Source organism: Suricata suricatta, chromosome 12 (genome assembly GCF_006229205.1).
Source record: "Suricata suricatta isolate VVHF042 chromosome 12, meerkat_22Aug2017_6uvM2_HiC, whole genome shotgun sequence".
Lineage (NCBI taxonomy): Eukaryota > Metazoa > Chordata > Mammalia > Carnivora > Herpestidae > Suricata > Suricata suricatta.
The window spans coordinates 3,119,433-3,131,506 of record NC_043711.1 but is presented as its reverse complement, the minus strand read 5'-3'; the positions used below and the strand labels follow the sequence as shown (position 1 = coordinate 3,131,506).

The 12,074-nt window shown below is 55.4% G+C and overlaps 1 protein-coding gene, 1 long non-coding RNA gene and 2 other non-coding genes across 4 annotated transcripts in view; 2 read left to right on the top strand and 2 right to left on the bottom strand.

The window, feature by feature from the left end:
• Nucleotides 1–12,074, bottom strand: part of LOC115273023 — a 29,906-nt gene that overhangs the window by 17,331 nt on the left and 501 nt on the right. The gene's annotated exons all lie outside the window — the stretch shown is intronic.
• On the top strand, nt 11,286–11,358 carry TRNAV-CAC. Its single transcript has one exon. It is a non-coding gene; the product is annotated as a tRNA-Val (tRNA).
• On the bottom strand, nt 11,540–11,611 carry TRNAG-UCC. Its single transcript has one exon. It is a non-coding gene; the product is annotated as a tRNA-Gly (tRNA).
• The window catches only part of DPP9 (dipeptidyl peptidase 9), a 38,742-nt gene continuing 38,685 nt past the window's right edge, over nt 12,018–12,074 (top strand). Inside the window, exon 1 of the mRNA XM_029915902.1 lies at nt 12,018–12,040. The gene's annotated coding sequence lies outside the window, so the exon portion shown is untranslated. The remainder of the gene's footprint in view (nt 12,041–12,074) is intronic.

The following is a 12,074-nucleotide window of genomic DNA, read 5'->3' as shown; positions in this document are numbered from 1 at the left end:
TTTTTACGCACCACCTTGTTTCTGCCTCAGGGCCTTTGCACCTGCTTTTTGTGCCTCCAGGAATGCCTGGTCTCTAATGTTCACAAGGCTGCTTCTTTACATGGGTGTCTGCTCCCAGCTTTTCCTCAGATCTGTCTCTTGTCATTGAGTCTCTGTCTCTGGGTCTCCTTAGCCACCTTACCGTGGGCAGAAGCACGCGCATGAGTGTGTGCGTGTGTGTGCATGCGTGTGCACGCATGTGCCAACGGCAGCCCCTGTGAGCGGGCTCACACACGCTCATTCACAAGCTGTGCTCCCCACCTCCACGCACCGAACCCCCCCCCCCCCGGCGTGCCCACCCCCCGCTGGCAGCCACAGAGCACGCTCACACTGTGGCCCCCATCCTGTGTCCCCCACGGAGGACTGACTAGGAGCTCACAGCGCCCCGCTCTGCTGCTGAGACGCAGGGGCTGGATGGGAGCCCTCCCCCGCCCCCCAGAAACCAGGTCCCAGGGATGGAGAGCTAAGGGGCCTCCAGAGAAGGGTGGGGTGAGCTGGAGGCTCAGAGAGGGGGAGGGCTCAGACTGGGAAACGAGGCTGGGGGGGGGCGGGTCAGAGTGGCTCAGAGAAGGGAAGGGCCAAGGGAAGGAAGCTCCGAGGTGGGGCTCAGGGAGGGGACAAGGAAGGGAGGGCACCTGGGCGTGCAGCATTCCTGGAAGGCTTCCTGGAGGCACCGCCTGCTTTCCCCTGAGAATGTCCTTTTCCCTCTCCGCCTCCCCTGCTTGGAGGAGTGCACCCCTGGAGCAGTGGCTGGCCAAGGGACAGACCAGCTGACCCTTGTTGACCAAGGAAATCCAGCCACCTGTTCAGCATCCTGGGGGAGCGGGGGGATGGGCAGGGGGGGAGGGGTACTTCCCTGGCGGTCCCTCCTCGTGTTTTATGCCCAAGGGGTCCTGTCACCGTCCAGGGTCGCCATGGCTTCCCAGCCTTCCTAGTCGGGAGGCGGTGTGAGCAGCCGGGGAAGGGCACAACGTCACCCCTTCTGCGCTGCCCCCGCAGGCCTCTCTCCAAGGGCGCCCCCAGCCTGGCTCACGTGGGGCCCCTCCCCCTCGGCCTCCGGGGCTCCCGCTGGGCCCCCTGCCGGCTTTAATTGGCTTTCGTGGGGCTGAATTCTTTGGCGCTGGGCCCCGCGATGGGAGCGTCCGCAGCTCCCCCAGCCGGCAAGCTGGGGGGCGGGGCTCCATTGTCGAGGGGCGCCCCGCCCCTCCCCCCAGCCCTGCGCCAGCGCGCTCCCGAGACAATGCCCTGGGCACGTGGTCCTTAAGGACGGGCTGCTGTCATTCGGGCTAATTCTGCCCGGGGACCGCGGGTGGGGCCCGCATCCCGCTCTGTCTCAGCCGCCCCCTCCCCTGCCGCCCCCTCCCGCCTCGCCCCGCCAGCAGAGGGCAGGAACGAGCCCCAAGGCCGGGCGGGCCTCAGTTTTGCCATCTAGGAAAAGCTTTGAGCGTCGGACCCCAGGAGCTGGTGTCGCCCTGTGTCCCCTGCTCAAACGGACCCCCCACCCCCGCAGTGTCCTGGAGACCCCAACCACTGCCCATCCCTCCTTCCGACCGCCCTGCCTTCCTTTCGCTCTCTCTTCACGGCCCCGGTTTTGGGGGGAGTTGCTGGCGGCCAGGCTCCCGCGGACAGAGCTGACTGGCTCTGAAAGGGGCCGGAAAGAGAATTCCAGGCGGGGTTTCTTGGGTTCCAGCAGGAGTGCAGGGACAGAGAACAGACAGGGACTTCCAGGGACGATGGGGGGAGAGCTAGGGTGCCCCCAGGCCTCTGGGCCCCGCAGGGCCGGGTCGGGCTGACACCGAACACTAACGCCCCCGCAAACCTGTTCTTTATGAGAATTAACTCACTAGACCCTGCAGCCAACCAGACCTCACACGGAGAACCTGAAGCACAGAGAGGGACAGTAGCTTACCCGCTGTCGCACAGCACGTAGGCAGGTGTGCAGGCTGAGATTCGTGGCTGCCTGGCCCCAGGGCCTGTGCTTGTGACAACCGGGCTGTGAGACCTTACAGCGTGGGTGTGGAGAGAGCGCACTGGCCTCACTTCCTCAAAGGAGAGAAATTTCTAGAAGGTAGTCAGATCATCTGTGGAATTAATGTCTCTCCTGCACACCACAGGCCGCCCTTACTGTGGGCAGAGCAAAGGTGGAGACATCTGGGCTGTGTGTGTGTGTGTGGAGGGGGGAGTTGAAATGGCCAGAAGGGAGAGGGGACAAGGCTGTGTGTCCCTGCCCACATGGGGACAGGCCGGAGGGCAGTTGGGGAGGGGCACCTGAGCAGGGGGGGGGGGCACGGCCTCGGCCCCTCTGTCTGGCTTCGTGCCAGCTGCCTGATGGGAGAAGCCCTTCCCAGCAGTGCTACTGATTTAGTTTTTGAAAAAAATTTAATGTTTATTTATTTTTGAAAGGGAAAGTATGAGCAGGGGAGGGGCAGAGAGAGAGGGAGGCACAGAATCCGAAACAGGCTCCAAGCTCAGAGCTGTCAGCACAGAGCCCGACACAGGGCTCGAACCCATAGACAGTGAGATCATGACCTGAGCCGGAGTCGGATGCTCAACAGCCTGAGCCCCCAGGGGCCCCTATGCCTATTTATTTAGCGCCCAGGAGGCAGGCTTTATCGTGACCCCCATTTTTCAGACAGGAGAGCGGAGGTCAGGGCAGGGCCCGGTGGTTGCGGACAGGCCCTGCTGGCTTGTTGGAGCATCTGTGCTGTTTATTTGTTATGTAACCCTCTGGTGGTGAGCCGGGCGAGGAGAAGGCTGGTACGCGGAGATCACGCAGTAGGTGCATAAGCGAGCACCTACTATGTGTCAGGTCGCACGGCTTGCCCTTGATTTCTGTGACCTCCCCTCACCCTCCGGTGGAAGGCACTATTATCATCCCCATTTCACAGATGAGGAAACCGAGGCTCAGGGTGGGAAGGCCCGTGCCCAGAGCCACACGGCGAGGCCGTTTACCAGGCCGCCCGCACCCACAGGAGAGAGTGAGCGGGAGCCCGAGCCGGTCCTGGGGAAATTCCAGCAACTTCGAGGGGGTGGGGTGTGGAGAGACAGATGCGTCAGCCCCCCTGACCACCCGTCTCTCCCAACTAAGAACCTCCCCGAGCAACGCAGGGGCCTTGAGCTGGAGGGAGGCCAGGGGGCGATGGAAGGAAGGAGGCAGGGAGAAAAGTCCCTCCCGCCTCTCCCTGCCCCATCCCTGAAGCCTGGGGCAAAAACAAGTCTGTTTGTCTTCATTCTTGACGGATTTCTGTATTTACTGGGTTAACTGTGGAGGTTCAGGAATGTGAGTCCTAGGGGCGCCTGGGGGCTCAGTCGGTTAAGTGTTGTACTTCGGCCCAGGTCATGATCTCACGGTTCGTGGGTTCGAGCCCTGCGTTGGGCTCTGTGCTGACAGCTCAGAGCCTGGAGCTGCTTCTGATTCTGTGTCTCCCTCTCTCTCAGCCCCTTCCTCCACTTGTGCTCTGTCTCTGTCTCTCAAAAATGAATAAACATTAAAAAATTAAAAAAAAAAAGAATGTTTGTCCAGGAGTAGGAATGCCAGGCTCCAAATTCACACTCCCCAGCCGGTCAGCTCTGGGATTCCTCTCTTTGGGCCTCAGTGTCTCCACCTGTGAAATGGGATCAATAATCACACCCATCAGCACGGTTGTGTCCAACAGCACCTCTTGGGGGTCTTCAGTGGGTGTCACCTATGGTGATGGTGGTGACAGTGGTGTGTGAGACAGACTGGAAGGGACCCCTGGGGGCAAGAATGTGACAGGTCACAGACAAAAGGCATCATTTCATAAATGGAGGAAAATTGCAGATGGAAGGTGGAGGGGAAATTTCCAGCTACTCCAAACCTCCTCGGCGAGGGTTGAATCAATAAATCGCCACCGTGGTTTTGAGAATACAGATGACTATTGTCATTCTGACACCGCAGAGACAAGTGATTCAATTGTACGGTGTCTGTCTCTAGCAGAACTTTCTCTCATTGAAAGGGCACCGTTGCAGGGGTGCGGTGTCCGGGGGGAAGCCTGTGAGATTGTTTATGAGATCAGTCTCCCTCCAGTTCCTTAGGTAACTCAAACCGCTGAGCCTTACTTTTCCCATCTGTAAAATGGGCATAAACAGAATCTCGCCTCCCCTGGGGTCAGTTATGATAAGGATGTGATTAAACACCTCGCTCAAGGCCTGGCACCTGGATGGTAATATCCCTATTTAACTAGTTGGTTAACTAGTAGGTAACTAACATTATTTTTAACTGGTTTTTCCCTGAAAAAGTGCAGGCTCACAGAAAATATCAATTATTATATTAGAAGTGTCATATCATTTATTTATTCATTATTATTTGATATTTATATTTATTATTTATTTTTTATTTATTTTTAAAATTTATTTTTATTTATTTATTGTTTTTATTTATTATTTTAATTTATTGTTTGAAAGTTTATTTGTTTCTGAGAGAGAGTGAGTGGGGAGGACCGAGAGAGAGAGAGAGAGAGAAAGAGAGAACCCCAAGCAGGCTCCACAGTCAGCACAGGGCCCGACTTGGGGCTCAAACCCACAAACCGTGAGATTATGACCTGAGCCGAAATCAAGAGTTGGACACTTAGCCAACTGAGCCGCCCAGGCGCCCTGAGAAATGTCTTATTCAGTGCTCTTAAAAGACTCTCGGAAAACAATTTGACAATAAAATATTATGGAGAAAAAAAAAAGATAAAATATAGGGTAGGGTCACTTTGAGAAGTCAGACTCTGAACCTCGTCTAAGTGTGCGGCTTTCCACGTGAGACACTCTGGACACGCCCACATGCGTGTCTGCTCTGCAGTGCACCTGCCATGTGAGGAGGGCAATGAACTTCAGGAACCTCTGAAATCAGTTTTTCACAAAAAAAATAAACATTTTGTATGGAAAACTGCATAATACCTAATTCAGAATTTGTCCATTATTATAGCTGTCATGTTTTAATAAATTTTACTCCTTTTCCTATAAAAAGAAAAAAGACTCTCAAAGCAAATGTTCTGTTTCTTGCCATTTTTAATGGGTTCTAAATGTGAAACTAACACTTGGTCCGTCAAAAACTCAACAGGACAAAACAGTGTTAAGAGAAGTTTCCTCCCATCGCTTTGAAAAGGTCGAAGGCCTTATTTTAAGTTACCTTGGTTGCCTTGAACTTCACCTCTGTGAAGCCACCTGGTGGATTCCTGCAGTTCCCCACGTGTGAGCGCCATCCCGGGTCTGCCCGCGCCAAGGACAGCAGCCAGGCCCCGTGCAGGCGGCCCTGCGCGGCTGGCCGTCCTGCCTCCGTCCCTCTCAGCATGTCTGTCTGTCTGTCTCCCTAACACGGCCAGACAGGGGGGGGCCTGTGAGCCCGTCTGTAAGGAAACGGGCTGTAAACAACGGAGAGGGGGCTGCATTAGAGCGGTTATTCTGTTGTCCGACATGCTTCTCTGTACGTTTGAGATCGTTTGGAAAAGAGAAAGTCAACTTGTACACAAGTGTGTGGCAGGCTGGTCCCCTCCGTGCTCCCCAGAAGGTCACAGCCAGCCGCTCTTGCCAACGATGTCCCGGATTCCTTACACGGATGGTCCGAGCGTACGCCCGAACGTGTTTATCTGTATCCTTTTTGGGTTGTGGTCTCAGCAGATGGTGGCGTCGGACATCCACCTGCCCGCATTGTGCCCCTCAGAAGACAAGGGACTCCTCCTTCGTTTTTCGGCTCCCCCAAACTGGGAAGGGGGGGCACATTTGGGCTGTTTCTGTTCTTTTGCCTGGAAGCGCATCAGACCAGTATGTCTTAATATGCTCATGACCCTGATAAGGTCCAGGGCGGATCTTCTAATGGCTGGCTCAGATTCAACAGGCTTTTCTTTCCCTTTCTTTTTAAGCAGCTTGATTACCTTGAACTTCATCTGTGTCAAAGGCAGCTCAACTCTCGTTACTATATGCTGTGTGACCTTGGGTGAGTTACTTAACCTCTCTGTGCCTTGGTTCCCTCACCATTAAAAGGGGGCTTTTATTCGTGCCCATGTCATGGGATTGTTGGGAAGACTAAACTGAGCTTAACGTGTGACATTTCCTGGGAACGCACACTGGTGCGGCCGCTCTGGAAAACAGGATGGAGCTTCCTCAAAAAATTAAAAACAGAACTACCCTACGACCCGGCACTTGCACTACTAGGTATTTATCCCAGGGACACAGGGGTGCTGTTTCGAAGGGGCACACGCACCCCAATGTTTGCAGCAGCGCTAGCAACAGTAGCCACAGTATGGAAAGAGCCCAGATGTCCGTCGAGGGATGAAGGGATAAAGAAGACGTGGTGTGTATATATATGTAACTCGGCAAGGAAAAAGTACAAGATCTTGCCATTTGCAACTATGTGGATGGAACCGGAGGGTATTATGCTAAGCGAAATTAGTCAGGGAAAGACAAACATCATAGGACTTCACTCATATGAGGACTTTAAGATACAAAACAGAGGACCACAAGGGAAGGGAAGCAAAAATGAGATTTACAAAAGGAGGGGACAAAACCTAAAGAGACTCTTAAATACGGAGAACACGCTGAGCGCTGCTGGAGGGGCTGCGGGTGGGGGGAGGCGCCCGCTGGGACGGGCACTGGGTGCCGCGCGGAGGGGGTGAGTCGCTGGATTCTAGTCCTGAATCCATTATTGCACTAGATGCTAACTAACTTAGATATTAATTTAAAAAAGGTAAAAAAAAATCCCCAATATAAAAATAGAAACGAACCAGGAAAAGACAAAAATATGTAAATCGGGCACCTGGGTGGCTCAGTCCGTTAAGCATCCAGCTTCGGCTCAGGTTATGATCTCACAGTTCATGGGTTCAAGCCCCACGTCGGGCTCCGTGCTGACAGCTCAGAGCCTGGAGCTGCTTCGGGTTTTGTGTCTCCCTCTCTCTCTGACCCTCTCCTGCTCGCGCTGTTTCTGTCTCTCAAAAATAAATAAAAAACATTTAAAAAATTTTTTAATAAATAAAGTGTGACATTTCTGGAGCGCCTGGGTGGCTCAGTTGGTTGAGTGTCTGACTTCGGCTCAGTTTATGATCTTGTGACTCATGGGTTCAAGCCCCATGTCAGCAAGCCCGCTTCAAACCCCTGTTCCCCTTCTCTCTGTGCATCCCTAGCTCACGCTCTCTCAGAAATAAATAAACACTTCAAAAAATAAATAAGTTGAGGCGCCTTGGGGGGCTCAGTCTGTTAAGCATCCAACTTCTACTCAGGTCATGATCTCACAGTTTGTGGGTTCGAGCCCCGAGTCAGGCTCTCTGCGACAGCTTGGAGCCTGGATTCTGTCTCCCTCTGTCTGCCCCTCCCCCGCTTGCACTCTGTCTCTCCTAAAAATAAGTAAGAAAACATTAAAACATTTTTTTAAATGAATAAAGTGTGACATTTCCTTAGAACGTTCCCCAGCACGAGTTTCCATTATTCCGTGGGAGCCTTTGCAACAAATATCCCCCAGGCTGGACATACTGAATCTCTTCTTTCTTTTTTCTTTCCACTTCCTACCTCCAACTCCAAGAATGGCTAGACGCCTGCTAGAACCGGCCAGCAATCCCGCCTGCCGAGGCGGCCAGCTTGGGGACGGGGACACGCCTGCAAGGGCTGGGGTGTGTTGGGGGAGTGGGGCGTCTGACTTTGAGAGGCTCAGGTCTGGGGCTCGGTGGGGGGCTGGAGGGGAGGGCAGTGTGGACCGGGGGAGGGCTGGAGTCCGGAAGCCCGGGACCCTGGACGGCCGGCGGCCGCGCTCCTGCGCCACCTGCTGGAGAGACAGAGGTTCTGCACTTTTCAGCCCGGAAGCCCCTCTGAGCCGGGGACTCCCCCGGGCCGCCGGCAAGACCAGGCCGAGGGAGGGAGCGGCTTCCTGGGAGTCACGCGGCGCGTGCGCTGCCCCAAGTGCGTTTGAATGACCCAAGAAATCATTCTTTTTTGGTTTTCAGTAGGTTTTTTTTTATGTTTATTTGTTTTTGAGAGAGACAGTGTGAGTGGGGAAGAAACAGAGAAAGAGGGAGACACAGAATCCAAAGCAGACTCCAGGCTCTGAGCGGTCAGCACCGAGGGACGCGGGGCTCGAACCCACCAACTGTGAGATCATGACCTGAGCGGAAGTGAGAGGCTTAACCGACTGAGCCACCCAGGCGCCCCCAAGAAATCATTTTAAGGGAGTTGTTTGTTTTTGTTGTTTCCTTTGGCAGGTGAATGAGCTCTCAGGGCCTTGACGGGGTTCCCAGGGACATATCCTGTTTTCTGAGCTACTCCCCCTCCACCAGGAAGCCCACCTATATTGCTCCATTCCCACTCCCAGGCTTTTTCTCCTCTGGCCAACTCTCATTTGTTCGTATTTTCAAGAAAAATTTATGGAAGAAGCAGAATTCAAACAAACAAGCAAACTGCCATACTCCAGGGGAGGAGACAAAAGAGAGACGAGAAAACAAATCCACAAAGGGGATTGCTTCAGAGACTGATAAGGGGTTGAAAGAACATGGTGAAATAGTGGAAAATGAATTTGTGGATGCCAAGGTGGGGGGAAGGCTCCTCTGGGAAGGCTCCTCTGAGGAGGGAACATTGAAATCAAGAATTGCAGGAGGAGAGAGAATGAGCCCTGAAAATACCTGGGAGCAACTGGAGGGCACAGCCCGTGCAAAGGTCCTGGGATAGGGCCCTGCCTGGCAGTTGGAGGAGCAATGGGGAGGCCTGTTTGGCCGGAGCAGAGGGAGGGAGAGTCAGAGAGAGATAGCAGGGAGGGGGCTGTCACAGGTCAAGCAGGGCCTTGTGGACTATGGGAAGGACTTGGGCTTCTGCCCCAGGGAGGTGGGAGCCCTGGAGAGCTATGGACGGGGAGGGGTTGGGGGCTGAGTTGGTCTTACAGGCGCCCTCTGGTGGCCACTGCAGGGAGGAGGGAACCGGCCTGGGGGGCAGGGAAGGTGGGAGCCTTGGCATCAGAGGGGGACAGGTACCCGAAGGTGGTGATGGGATGGGCCAGTTTGATGGCCATCCGGTGGGGAAGAAGTGCCAGATTTGGGGTGTGTTTGAAAGCAGCGCTAGTTGGATTTGTTGGGTGATGGGATGCGGGTGGGGGAGGAAGGAGCCCAGGGCAGCGGCCCCCAGGCTCTGGAACTGTTCTCAGCCTGTCCGGGGGGCGGAGGAAGGAGCAATGCCTGAGTCTGGCCAGCCTGGCTGCCACCACAACGTACCACAGACTATTTCTTATAAACATCAAACATTTGTTGCTCACGGGTCTGGAGGCTGGGAGTCCCAAGTTCAAGGTGCCTGCGGGTTCTGTGCCTGGTGAGGGCCTCTTCCTGGTTCACTGACACTGTCCTCTCCCCACGTGGTCACAGGGCACGGGGGCATGGAGCCCTCTGGTGTGTCTCTCATTTGGGCATTCATCCCGGCCGTGGGGGCTGCACCCTGACCTGACCCCCTCCCAGAGGCCCCACCTCCCCACACCACCACCTTGGGGGGCAGGTTTCAACACAGGGACTTGGTGGGGGCAGAACAAACGCTTGGCGCATAGCAAGCAGGTTCCAGGAAGGGAGGGAGCTCGGTGGGGCTATGACAAATTTTGGGATGGCCTGACGCCCCCCACACTCTGCGTGGAGACATCGAGGGTCAGCCGGACCCCTAGTCTAGAGGTCAGGGGAGGCCGGGGTGGAGTCAGGACTGGGGGGGGGCGCCAGGCATAGATGGGGTTTGAACCCTCAAATAGGAAAAGGCCGGCTGGGAGGGGTGCAGGTGGGGAGCGAGGAGGCTGGAGGGCCCAGCCTGGGCAGCAAGGGAGGGAAGTGGACGTGGAGGAGGTGCCCGGGAGGTGGCATAGGGACCGTGGCCAGGGTTGCATGAGGAGGTTCCAGGTTCCCCTCAAATCAGCCCACTCGTCACCACCCCCAGGACAGCTGCACCTTCTGCCCTGCCTCCCCACATAGTAGGTGGTCAGTAAATCGTTGTTCAGTGAATGAATACATGAAATACTATACTGCCGTCAAAAAGGATTTCACCGAATGATGTCTAATGAGGAGGGAAGAATAACGCACCCTCCAAAGTCCACATCTTAACCCCCAGGACCTGCGCACGTGCTCTCCCCTGTGGCAAAAGGGACCTCAAGGATTTCGACTCGGAGCTCCTTTTGCACGATTTGGGGGAGCCTCCCGCAGTCACATACCAGAGGGAGGCGAGGTCAGAATCCAAGGAGAGGCGTCCACAGAACCAGAGGCTGGGGCCGTGCAGGGCCCGGAGCCAAGGGTGCAGTGGCCCCAGGGGCTGGGAAGGGCAAGGTGACCCATTCTCCGGGAGCCCTCAGCAGCCAGCCCTGACCACACCTGGGTGTTAGCTACTCCGGACTCCTGTTTGGACTCCGGTCTCCAGGACTGTGTATAATAAGCTCCTGGTTTTGTTTGTGTGGTAGTTTTTCCAGCCACCGTCTGTGGCACTTGGTCACAGCGGCAGTAGGAAAGGAATGTAGGTCTTCACCATATATGGCACTGAGCCACGTCGGGCGCTGAGGCACAGAGAAGCCGGTGTCAACAGGTGTTTCACGGGCTTTTCGTGCTTAATTTCCCCTCAGAAGTAGATGTTGACAATAGTGGTGGGTTTGTTTCCATCCCAAGCAGGAGAGTAACATTACCACGGAGTTCTTAATGTTTTGAATTGTGATGCAGTTACTTTTAAGTTTCAATATCTTCTCTAGGATGGGGGGGGGCAGCCTTTCAGAAACGCACGTTTTTGCTCTTCCGTCAGACTCCGCGGCGGCTTGGCAAAGCACTGCCCAAACCTGTCTCGATGTGCACTTTTGATACATCGTTCGTTGTAGAATTCTATTGCCATTAATAGTATTTTGGTATGTTGCGTGAAAATACCATTTATCTTGATGATCGCGGTTTTTGGCACCCCCTTCATTTCTGCACCTGAGGCCATTGCCCCGCTCTCTTCACTCTCATCCTGGTCTTGGGGGCGGGTGGTGGCAGATTTTACAGCCATGTGACCCCAATTTCTTGCCATTAACTTTCTGTCCTCCTACTATCTCTTAAAGATAAGAAAATAAAAGACTGGTCTAACATGCGGACAAACTAGTTCTGCGTGGGCGACGGAGCGACGCAGACGCGCGTGTGCGTCGGGAGCGCGCTCCTCGGAGTCCCCCACCGCCCCCGGGGTCCCTTCTCCCTTTAGCGTCCGCGACAACAAGCCGAGGGGCGCGGGAATCCCCGATACCGCACGCTTTATAGGCGTCTCGGAAGACGGGCCCTCTACCAGTTTCCGTAGTGTAGCGGTTATCACGTTCGCCTCACACGCGAAAGGTCCCCGGTTCGATCCCGGGCGGAAACACACTTGCGTTTTCTCTCAGTGGAAGATTGTAAGCCGTACTTGCACATCACTCACTGTGATGCGGTTTTTAAGTTTCTCCCACCGTTTTTAAAGTTCTTTCAGGGTCATAAAAGTGTTCGTTGACCCATTTCACCAGGACCTTCACAACAGGCTACTGTCAGGAGAAAAACGTAACCTCACCTGCGTTGGCCGGGAATCGAACCCGGGTCAACTGCTTGGAAGGCAGCTATGCTAACCACTATACCACCAACGCTCCGGCAACTATTGCTTTCCCTAAGCGCCATTAGTAGAAGAGGTGTTGGTCCAGCTGGGCGATACCAAGTTGCATAGGGGTGTCTCCTTCCAAAGTACCCTGCCAACTCCCTGCACCGGAAGATGCTGCCGAGGGAAATTCCAAGCTGCTGGCCGCCCGGCACCGGGCGAGCGCGTGCCTCCCCCAGGGCCGCAGCCGCGTTGGTACCGTCCCTGCGGCGGCCAATCGTAGGTCGCCGCCTGGGCTGCTCAACTTCCGGGTCAAAGGGGCCTCAGCCACCGGCTCCCCCGTGTCCGCCGTCGCCGCTGTACCCCGCTCCCGCCACTTCCGGGGCCGCAGTCCCGGGCATGGAGCCTGTAGTGTGAGGCGCCTCCAGCCCCGGGACGCCTTTCCCAGCCCGGCCGCCGCCCCGCGCCGGCCCCGAGCCCGGTGAGCAGCGCCCGCACGCCCCGTCCCGCCTCGG